Source organism: Leucopleurus acutus (assembly GCF_964270905.1).
Source record: "Leucopleurus acutus genome assembly, chromosome: 12".
Lineage (NCBI taxonomy): Eukaryota > Metazoa > Chordata > Mammalia > Artiodactyla > Delphinidae > Leucopleurus > Leucopleurus acutus.
The window spans coordinates 58,110,514-58,122,445 of record NC_139154.1 but is presented as its reverse complement, the minus strand read 5'-3'; positions in this window follow the sequence as shown (position 1 = coordinate 58,122,445).

The window sequence follows — 11,932 nt, the reverse complement described above, 5'->3', positions numbered from 1 at the left end:
GAGAAAACCAGAATTCAATAAGAGTCATGTACCAGAATGTTCATTGCAGCTCTATTTACAATAGCCCAGAGATGGAAACAACGTAAGTGCCCATCATCGGATGAATGGATAAAGAAGATGTGGCACATATATACAATGGAATATTACTCAGCCATAAAAAGAAACGAAATTGAGCTATTTGTAATGAGGTGGATAGACCTAGAGTCTGTGATACAGAGTGAAGTAAGTCAGAAATAGAAAGACAAATACCGTATGCTAACACATATATATGGAATTTAAGGGAAAAAAATGTCATGAAGAACCTGGGGTAAGACAGGAATAAAGACACAGATCTACTGGAGAACGGAATTGAGGATATGGGGAGGGGGAAGGGTGAGCTGTGACAAAGCGAGAGAGAGGCATGCACATATATACACTACCAAACGTAAGGTAGATAGCGAATGGGAAGCAGCCGCATAGCACAGGGAGATCAGCTCAGTGCTTTGTGACCGCCTGGAGGGGTGGGACAGGGAGGGTGGGAGGGAGGGAGATGCAAGAGGGAAGAGATATGGGAACATATGTATATGTATAACTGATTCACTTTGTTATAAAGCAGAAACTAACACACCATTGTAAAGCAATTATACCCCAATAAAGATGTTAAAAAAAAATAGCATGTCAGCTGTTGACATATGCTAGAAGAAGAATAAAACAGGTTAAGACAGAATAAAGAATTTAGAGACGGATGAGGTGTGAGGTACTTGCTAGTATATGGTGGGGAGCCAGGAAAGGTCTCCCTGATAAGGTGAAATTTGAGCAGAGATATAGAAGATGTGAGGGTCTCTTGATTTCTTCTTTCAGTCTAAGATAAGTGAACATCCTGTGTGTTCCTATGATGCCCTGTGCTTACCTCTATCATAGCACTTGATATATATATTTTTTCAAGTATCTGTCTTCTGACTGCATCTTTTATATATGTCTTCATCACACAGTACAATGACTGGCACTTAGTCATTAACCTAAATGAATATTTATCACATGGCTATAACAGTTTTCAATTCACATACACTAAGATAAATTCAGGATGAAGTAATCAATCAACTGTTAAAACTGTAAGTGTCTGCACAGATATAGAGAAGAGACTTGTGGATGCCAAGGGGGAGGTGGGGTGGGGGAGGAATGGATTGGGAATTTGGGATTAGCAGATACAACTACATATAGAATGGATAAACAACAAGGTCCTACTGTTTAGCACAGGGAACTATATTGAATATCCTGAGATAAACCATAATGGAAAATAATGTAAAAAAGAATGTATATATTTATATATATGTATAACTGAATCACTCTGCTGTACAGCAGAAATTAACACAATATTGTAAATCAACTATACTTCAATTTTAAAAATTTGAAAAAAAGAGAGAAAAAGCTAAACTTGTAGCAACAGAGGTTAGAATGGTGGTTACAGGAGGATGGGCGGTAGGGGAATTGGAGAAATGTTGTTTAAGAGTATAAACTTGCAACTGGTAGATAAATAAATTCTGGAGATCTAATGCACAGCATAATGATTAGAGTCAACAATATTGTATTATAAACTTCAAGATGTCTGAGAGACTAGATCTTAATTGTTCTCACCACAAAATAGGAATGATAATTATGTGACATGACAGACATGTTAGCTAACACTACAGTGGTAATCACACTGCAATATGTAAATATATCAAATCAACTTATAAATCTTAAACTTACACAATGTTATATGTCAATTACATATCAATTAAAAAGGTAAGCTTCTGAAAAAAACTATAAGAGTCTGGAAAATTTAACAGTGAACACAAATAATTGAAGTCCTTAATAAGGTAAGAGTTCCTATGAATCAGTAAGATAGAAGAAACACTCCAACAGAAAAATCAGCAAGTGACATAAACAAAATGCCAGTGAGCATAATGTTCAGTCTCACTGTAAATCAACAAAATACAAATGGAAAAAATATCCATTAAAAAATCAAACTTGGCAGATAAAAAATTTATAACATCCAATATTAATGAAGGTGCAAAGAACCAAATATCCTTGTGTGTTACTTGGTGGGTGTATAAATGACTATAACCCTTTTGGAGAGCTACTTGGCAACATGTTTTAAAGCTTTTATATTTTTTTATACTGTTTGATCCAGTAATTTCACTTATGGAATTATTCTAAAGAAATAATCAGGGATATGCAATTTATACAAGTTGTATACACTTCAGCATTATTTATAATATAAAAAAATGAAAACAATCTAAATTTCTTACAACAAAGGATACCCATACAATGGAATACCATGCAAATATTATAAGGTTGTAGAATTATTAATGACTTGGAAAATTGTTTATGGTATAATATACCATATTAGTCAGGGTTCTCCAGAGAAACAAAACCACTACCAAATATCTGGCAGCATAGTAAACATATAAAGGCCATATATGACAAACCCACAGCAAGCATCATACTCAATGGTGAAAAGCTGAAAGCACTTCCTCTAAGATCAGGAACAAGACAAGGATTCCCACTCTTGCCACTTTTATTCAACATAGTTTTGGAAGTCCTAGCCACAGCAATCAGAGAAGAAAAAGAAATAAAAGGAATCCAAGTTGGAAAGGAAGAAGTCAAACTGTCACTGTTTGCAGATGACATAATACTATACATAGAAAGTCCTAAAGATGCCACCAGAAAACTACTAAATCTCATCAATGAATTCAGTAAAGTTGCAGGATACAAAATTAATATACAGAAATCTGCTGCATTTCTAAACAGTAACAATGAACTATCAGAAAGAGAAATTAAGAAAACAATCCCATTTACCATTGCATCAAGAAGAATAAAATATCTAGGAATAAACCTACCTAAGGAGGTAAAAGACCTGTACTCAGAAAACTAGAAGACACTGATGAAATAAACTGAAGATGACACAAACTGATGGTAAGATATACCATGTTCTTGGATTGGAAGAATTAATACTGTTAAAAATGTTCATACTACCCAAGGCAATCTACAGATTCAATTCTATCCTTATCAAAATACCAGTGGCATTTTTCACATAACTGGAACAAATAATTTTAAAATTTGTATGGAAACATAAAAGACCCAAACAGCCAAAACAATCTTGAGAAAAAAGAACAGAGCTGGAAGAATCACACTCCCTGACTTCAGATTATATTACAAAGATACAGTCATCAAAACAGTATGGTACTGGGACTTCCCTGGTGACGCAGTGGTTAAGAATCCGCCTGCCAATGCAGGGGACACAGGTTCGAGCCCTGGTCTGGGAAGATTCCACATGCCACGGAGCAACTAAACCTGTGCACCACAACTACTGAGCCTGCGCTCTGGAGCCCACGAGCCACGACTATTGAAGCCCACGCACCTAGAGCCCATGCTCTGCAACAAGAGAAGCCACGAAAATGAGAGGCCCACACACCACAACAAAGAGTAGCCCCTGCTCACTGCAACTAGAGAAAGCCCACAAGCAGCAATGAAGACCCAACACAGCCAAATAACAAACTAACTAAATTAATTAATAAAAAAAAAAAAACCAGGGACTTCCCTGGTGGTGCAGTGGTTGAGAATCTGTCTGCCAATGCACAGGACACGAGTTCAAGCCCTGGTCTGGGAAGATCCCACATGCCGTGGAGCAACTAAGCCCATGTGCCACATCTACTGAGCCTGCAGTCTAGACCCCACGAGCCACAACTACTGAGCCCACGTGCCACAACTACTGAAGACCATGTGCCTAGAGCCTGTGTTCTGCAACAAGACAAGCCACCGCAATGAGAAGCTCACGCACCACAACGAAGAGTAGCCCCCGCTTGCTGCAACTAGAGAAAGCCCGCACGCAGCAACAAAGACCCAATGCAGCAAAAAAAAAACAAAACCCAAAAAAACCCAGTATGGTACTGGCACAAAAACAAACATATAGATCAGTGGAAAAGAATAGAGAACCCAGAAATAATCCCATACATTTACTATCAATTAATCTATGACAAAGGAGGAAGACTATACAATGGAGAAAAAGTAGTCTCTTCAATAAGTGGTGCTGGGAAAACAGGACAGCTACATGTAAAAGTATGAAATTAGAACATTCTCTAACATCATATACAAAAAATAAACTCAAAGTGGATTAAAGACCTAAATGTAAGACCAGATACCATAAAACTGCTAGAGGAAAACATAGGCAAATCTAGAAAAATGGTACAGATGAACCTGTTTGCAAGGCAGAAATAGAGACACAGACATAGAGAACAAACGTATGGACACCAAGGGGAGGAATGGGGCTGGGATGAACTGGGAGATTGGGATTGACATATATACACTAATATGTATAAAATAGATAACTAATGAGAACCTGCTGTATAGCACAGGGTCTACTTAGTGCTCTGTGGTGACCTAAATGGGAAGGAAATCCAAAAAAGAGGGGATACATGTATACATATGGCTGATTCACTTCACGGTACAGTGAAAACTAACACAATATTGTAAAACAACTATACCCAAATTAAAAAAAATAAAAAAAACAAGAAGTGATGACACACACACACACACACACACACACACACACAAAAGAAAAATACAGGCAGAACACTCTTTGACATAAATCGCAGCAGTATTTTTTTGGAGCTACCTCCTGGAGTAAATGAAATAAAAGCAAAAATAAACAAATGGGACCTAATTAAACTTAAAGCTTTTGCACAGCAAAGGAAACCACTGATAAAACTAAAAGACAACCTACTGAATGGGAGAAAATATCTGCAAGTGATATGACTGATAAGGGGTTAATATCCAACATATATTAACAGCTCATACAACTCAACATCAAAAAAACCAAACAACCCAATTTTAAAAATGGGCAGAAGACCTGAATTGACATTTTTCCAAAGAGGAAATGCAGATGGCCAGCAGTCACATGAAAAGATGCTCAACATTGCTAGTCATTGGGGAAATGCAAATCAAAATCACAATGAGATATCACCTCATATGTCAGAATGGCCATCATCAAAAAGAACACAAATAAGAAATGTTGGCAAGAATGAGGAGAAAAGGGAAGCCTGGTACTTCATTGGTGCGAATGTAAATTGGTGCAGCCACTATGGAAAACAGTATAGCAGTTTCTCAAAAAACTAAAAACAGAACTACCATATGACCCAGCAATTCCACTCCTGGCTATATATTTGAAAAAAACAAAACCACTAATTCAAAAGACACATGTACCCCAATATTCATAGCAGCAGGATTTACAATTGCCAAGATACGGAAGCAACCTAAGTGTCCATCAACACATGAATGGATAAAGAAGATGTGATGTGATACACACAAACACACACACACACACACGCACACACACAATGGAATACTACTCAGCCAAAAAAGAATGAAATGTTGTCATTTGCAGCAACATGGATGGAGTTGGAGGGCATTATGCTAAGTGAAATAAGTCAGACAGAGAAAGACAAGTACTGTATGCTCTCACTTTTATGTGGAACCTAAAAAATAACAACAAACTAGTGAACATAACAAAAAAGAAGCAGATTCACAGACACAGAGAACTAGTGGTTACCAGTGGGGAGAGAAAAGGGGGGAGGTATAAAATAAACTACAAGGATATACTGTACAACATGGGGAATATACAATATAGTTTTACATTAACTATAAGTGAATTTTAACCTTTAAAAATTGTGAATCACTATATTGTAATCTGTACCTTATATAATATTGTACATCAACTATACTTCAATTAAAAAATAATTTTAAAAATTCTAGGATAAAGTAGACTTGTTGCTTTAAATACCAACGGTGTCCTACAGAAAAATGGTAGTACATCTGCAGGTTTCACAGGCACATTTTTATAACATAAAACAAATGTTTCACTGCAACTCTCAGAGTTGATAAAAAGCCAAAACAAGTTACTTTTAGGGAGGCAGTATGGCTCAAAAGAAAGCTCTATGGACTGAGAGAATCAGAGGTTCAGATTTGGACCTAAATAGCTGTATAACCTTGGGAAAATAATTTGTAAATATTAATCGATCAACAACCATGTGAAATAGTTTCTTAGTAGAATTCATTAATGCTACAAATATTACTGAGAAACTAGTACTCCATAGGCCACGCACAGCGCCAGACAGTAGGAATGTATCAGTGAGTAAAACAAAGTCCCTGCCCTTGTGGATCTCACACTGTGAGAGACTCTCACAGAATAAATGAAGAGTCAGAGGTGAGAAGAGCTATGAAGGAAAATAAAGGTGAGTAAACTGTATAGAGAGTGCGGGAGAAGCGCATATTATAATGTTGAAGCACTATTACAAAAGTACTGTATTTGCTTAAAAAAACACAAAATCTTCAAACAATACAGAAGACTACGCTGTACAGTTAAACGACGAAGGCTCCTTTCTGTCTTCAACCAAATTCCACTTCCCAGAGGCAACCACAGTTAACAGTTTGGGAGTATACATATTAATGCTAGATTCTTCCCATATTAACTATCCCGTTTAATTCCCCCGTTACTACTTCCACTTAAGATATTTATATTTATTTATTTATATTTAAGATTACATTTAATTTTTTATTATAAGTAATACAGGTCATAACAGAAAAAAATTTTTAAATAACTAAAACTCATGTAAACTACATTCATAATACCACCCACCCACAGATAGCATCATTAAAACCTCCATTTTCTTCTGTGAAATCCTGAGCCTACAATGACAAGTATAGTAACATGTTCCAATTAACACTACTAAACAGTGATTCTCAGTTCAAACTTGGAATTCGTCTGTCTCCAAGCCTCTCACTTTAAAAAGAAAAATTATAGAAAACTGTAAAATACAGAAAAATAAAATAAGAAAACTTAAATTACTTTCATTAATGATTTATTTTTACAAAACCAGAATTATTCTGTACATGCACATTGTTTTGAAATCTGCTTTCCTACTTAACTATATACCATTAACATTTTTCTGACATTACAGTCTTAAACAATGTGGGGTTTTTTTTAAGTAAATTTTTAAAATTTATTTATTTATTCATTTATTTAATTTTTGGCTGCATTGGGTCTTCGCTGCTGCACGCGGGCCTTCTCTAGCTGCAGTGAGCAGGGGCCACTCCTCGCTGCTGGGTGCAGGCTTCTCATTGTGGTGGCCTCTCCTGCTGCAGAGCACAGGCTCTAGGCGCGCGGGCCCCAGTAGTTGTGGCTCGCGGGCTCAGAGCGCAGGCCCAGCAGCTGTGGCGCACGGGCCTAGCTACTCCGCGGCATGTGGGATCCTCCCGGACCAGGGCCCGAACCCCTGTCCCCTGCATTGGCAGAGCGGACTCCCAACCACTGTGCCATCAGGGAAGCCCCTACAATGTGGTTTTTAATGGCCATAACATATGTAACAAATTTATGTGCCATAACATTTAACCAATCCCTTTATGTTTGATTTTCAAGCTATTTCCAATTTTTGACATTATAAATAAGATCCTACCAACATTTTTGCATATAAATCTTTATGCATATCTATGATTAATTCTAGAATGAATTCTAGGAAATAAGATTGCTAGGCCAAAATATACGTACAATTTAATAATTTTAAAACATTGCCAAATTGACCCCCTCAAATGTATTATTTCACATTCCCATTAGTCTGTGTAAGTGCCAATTTCACTGCACTCCTGACAAAAATAGCATGTTGTGTTAATTTGCATTTTTGGTAAGGTTAGACATTTTTTCTTTTTAAAAAATATTTTTTTAAAAATTTATTTATTAGTTTTGGCTGTGTTGGGTCTTCGTTTCTGTGCGAGGACTTTCTCTAGTTGTGGCGAGCGGGGGCCACTCTTCATCGCGGTGCGCGGGCCTCTCACTGTTGTGGCCTCTCCCGTTGCGGAGCACAGGCTCCAGACGCGCAGGCTCAGCGGCCATGGCTCACGGGCCCAGCCGCTCCGCGGCATGTGGGATCTTCCCGGACCGGGGCACGAACCCGTGTCCCCTGCATCGACAGGTGGACTCTCAACCACTGCGCCACTAGGGAAGCCCCTTAACCACGTTTTTTATCTCCTGATACTTCAGCTTCCTTATCTGCAAAATGGGGTTTAATAATAGTACCTATTTCAGAGAGTCGTTAGGATTGGATGAGGTAAACCAAGTATATAACATTGCACGGTGTCTAGCACACTGAGTGTTCAATAAATGTTAGTAGTAGGAGGAGTAAGTAGCAGTAGGTTGACTAATCTTTGTCATTTGCTAAAAATTTGATATGATCCAGCGCATGGACGAAATTGAAGTTTCATCAAAGCTGGGGAAGAAACTCCGGAACGTGGTGGTGACCAGCCTTAAGTGGCCACTCCTAAAATGTTTTTGTCTCTTCACTCGATGACTTCAGTAAGGGAAATTGTCACTTTTCTTCTTTGACCCAGTCCACACAGAGAAAAATAATCTGACACATATAACACAAAAACTCAGAAAAAGCAAGTTTCTTCATGAAAAGTAAATCCCCAGGAATCCCAAAATCACATGCTGAAACGTTCTTAAGGTTTCTGTGCAACGGTATTTTCCTGTGGAATAGGGAGATATGTGTTCAGGAGCAATGTGGAAATTGTCACTTTTATTACAAAATTTAGTCTTGGAGGCTAATATCTGTGAGATTAGGTATACTTAAAAAAAACCCAGAAAAACAAATAGGGACTTCTCTGGCGGTCCAGTGGTTAGGACTCAGTCCTTCCATTGCTGGGGGCCTGGGTTCGATCCCTGGTCGGGGAGCTAAGATCCCGAAAGCAGCACGCCCAAAAAAATAAAACAAATTAAAAAAAATTTTTTTAAGCAAATAAAATCTACTTCAAATCGTATGACAAATGGATACATACACTGTAACTCTCAAATAGATAATTAAGTTAAAACTGCATATGAAAGAAATGGCTTGAAATTCAGAGATAGGAGGACTTTTGTTAGATCACTAGTCTAACAACCTCATTTTTCAAATGAGACTAAGACCTAGAATTGCAGCATGATGAGTGCAGTGTTCCCAAATCCTGCTACAAAGACTGTCAGTCTGTCTGAACTTCAATGAAAATTTTTCCCATCTCAGAAAAATATAAACTATTGCCAACCACTCTTTCTTGGGAAAAACCATCCTTTATTCTGTGACTATGTCTTTCTTTTTTTTTTTTTTTTCTGGTAAAATGCTCCTCCCCCCAATTTTTTTTAAATGAAAGGATTCTGAGGATATTTTTTTTTTAAATCTCATGTGTTTTCTTGATAGAAAAAGTTTGTCCCCTCCATCCCCCCAATTTTTTCAGATCTATCTAGCTCCCCAAATTCAAGAATCTAGAATCTCTAGTAAAGAAAAAAGCATGACTCAACCCCCCCCAAAAAATTGAGAAAAAGTCAGAGAGTAAGAAAATTTTAAAAAGAAGAGGGCTTCCCTGGTGGCACAGTCGTTGAAAACTTGCCTGCCAATGCAGGGGACACGGGTTTGAACCCTGGTCTGGGAAGATCCCACATGCTGTGGAGCAACTAGGCAAAACATCAAACAAAGTCTCTAAGTACAGCTGAGAGATGGTCAATAACATAGATTCGCTCCTTCCAAGATAGTGCTAAGTGCTAAACTCAAAGTCTAAGGTAGTCTAGCTCTCTCTAATTAAGACACCAAGCTGACCAAGTCCCTTTCATTAATACTCTTCCTTTAGAGAAGGAACAACGCAAGTGATTGTTTTAGGACTTGATAATATTACGGTTTCTCACTTTTTAATAAAATCAGGCATTCCTCAGAAAGCCTCCCTCTTCCTGGATTGCTTTACATGCCTAAACCATCCATTTAGGTAATATTTGTATCAGTGGATCACTCTTGCATCGCAATTTTTCCTAGTTTACTCCTTGCAGTTGGTCAAAGCACTGGTGCTCTTTAGCTGTTGCTCCCCTCTTCCTCCTATATACTTCAGTACTGATTGCAGCCCAGTACTTGGCTAATGAGAAGTTAATTTCTTTACACGATATGAAAGACTTATAAACATGCCTCTAATAATTTTTCCTTCCCAGAATTTAAAAGTATTCTAGAGGGAATAGAAGAGTATGAAATGTTGAAACAAGAAAAGGAAGTTGTGATTGAACATAGCTGTTTGGATTGACCTACAGTACAAACATACACAGAACATACATAAATACATATTAAAAGACTAGTGTTGGGGGAATTCCCGGGTAGTCCAGTGGTTAGGACGCCACACTTTCACTGCTGAGGGCCTAGGTTCAATCCCTGGTTGGGGAACTAAGATCCCGGAAGCCTTGAGGCAAAAAAACGAACCAAAAAAAAAAAAACTACTGTTGGTAATACTATTCTAATAAAGACTATTCTAATAAAGACTGTTTTTTATACTAAAAAGTAATACATGTGCAAAAGGTCTAAACTTGTTTTTCTTGTTTTAAAGTTTTCACATTCAAGCTAAAATGGAGACAATGACTTAAAAGTGAAACTAAAAATTAAGATAAAACGTGAGTATTTCTTTAATGCTTCTCTGGAAATAGTGAATCTAGGAAATGCAGATAAAATTTGAAAGCTGCAGCTTTCAAAAGAATTACCCCTCTCTTCATAAACTAATAATATTATCAATATTTAACAACAGAAACTTAAGAATTATTCAATGGATATTAGGAAATATTAGGATATTTGTTGAATTGAATTAAGTAACTTTCACATTCAAACTGAATCTGGAAATGTGACATTAATTTAACCCAAAATTCTAGAGGCAGAAAATTATGTATGTGAAACTGATTTCAGAAGAATCAGCAGGAATACAGGAACTCTGTACAAAAAAAATCTCCCTGCTTGGATTGACATTTAGTGAAAAGAACTGGTTACATGTTCTTAGAGAAAGGGTTTTCAGTATAACACTGTACGAAAGTAGTATATAGTACTATTATTTTTTCATGGCAACAAGGTTAGTAAAGCCCAGCCTAGAACTGGCCCTCCTTTAATGAGAGAGAAATAATACTTAGGTACAGAGGCAGGCAAACCAGTCGAGGTTTACCCTTTTCCCCTTAACGTGTTGAAATCAGTTTGTTGTAAGTTGGACAATTGCTCTTCTTATTGTTTACACTATTATTTGCTTAAAAATTCTCTTTTGTACAATAGACTTTGTATTCAGAGCCAAAAAATATTTATTGAGGCCTATGAGGAGGTATGCAGTATAATAAGCACTACCTTTTTTTTTTTTTTTTATCTGTACGCAGGCCTCTCACTGTTGTGGCCTCTCCCGTTGCAGAGCACAGGTTCCGGACGCACAGGCTCCGCGGCATGTGGGATCTTCCTGGACCGGGGCACGAACCCGTGTCCCCTGCATTGGCAGGTGGACTCTCAACCACTGCGCCACCAGGGAAGCCCAGCACTACCTTTTAATAAGTTACCTACACTTTGTACCTACGCACTTTCTATATAAAGAATATATAAAGGAGTATATAAAAGTTCTTTATTCTTTAATCCTTTTAAGAAAAACCCTGTTAAGCAGATAACAACAAAAAATAAATAAGGGAGAACAAATATAACAGACTATAAACTTCTATTTTCTTACTAGAGGTTTTCTTGAAATAGACCAATTTCTTCCATAATTCGAAAAATTATGGAAAAAAATATAAATTCGCAGCATTACTCTGAGAGAATTCATACTTTACCTGAATACACGCTTATTTAACTAAGCCCCCTTTCTCCTATACTCTGTATCCCACACCTATACCTACCAAGTGAAGTTACAGCAGATGAAAAAAATAAAAATACCTAAGAATTTCCCCTTGTTTTGTGGAATATTTCCAACTCGTGTATTCCAAGTATTTATAGTGTAATGTCTTTTTTTTTAATGGATGGTAAAAAAAGAAGTTAAATCTGTATTTATACAGCTGGTATCTGGCAAATACATTGTATAAAGTTGAAGCTGGATTTTTAAGCGATTCTCACAAAGAAAA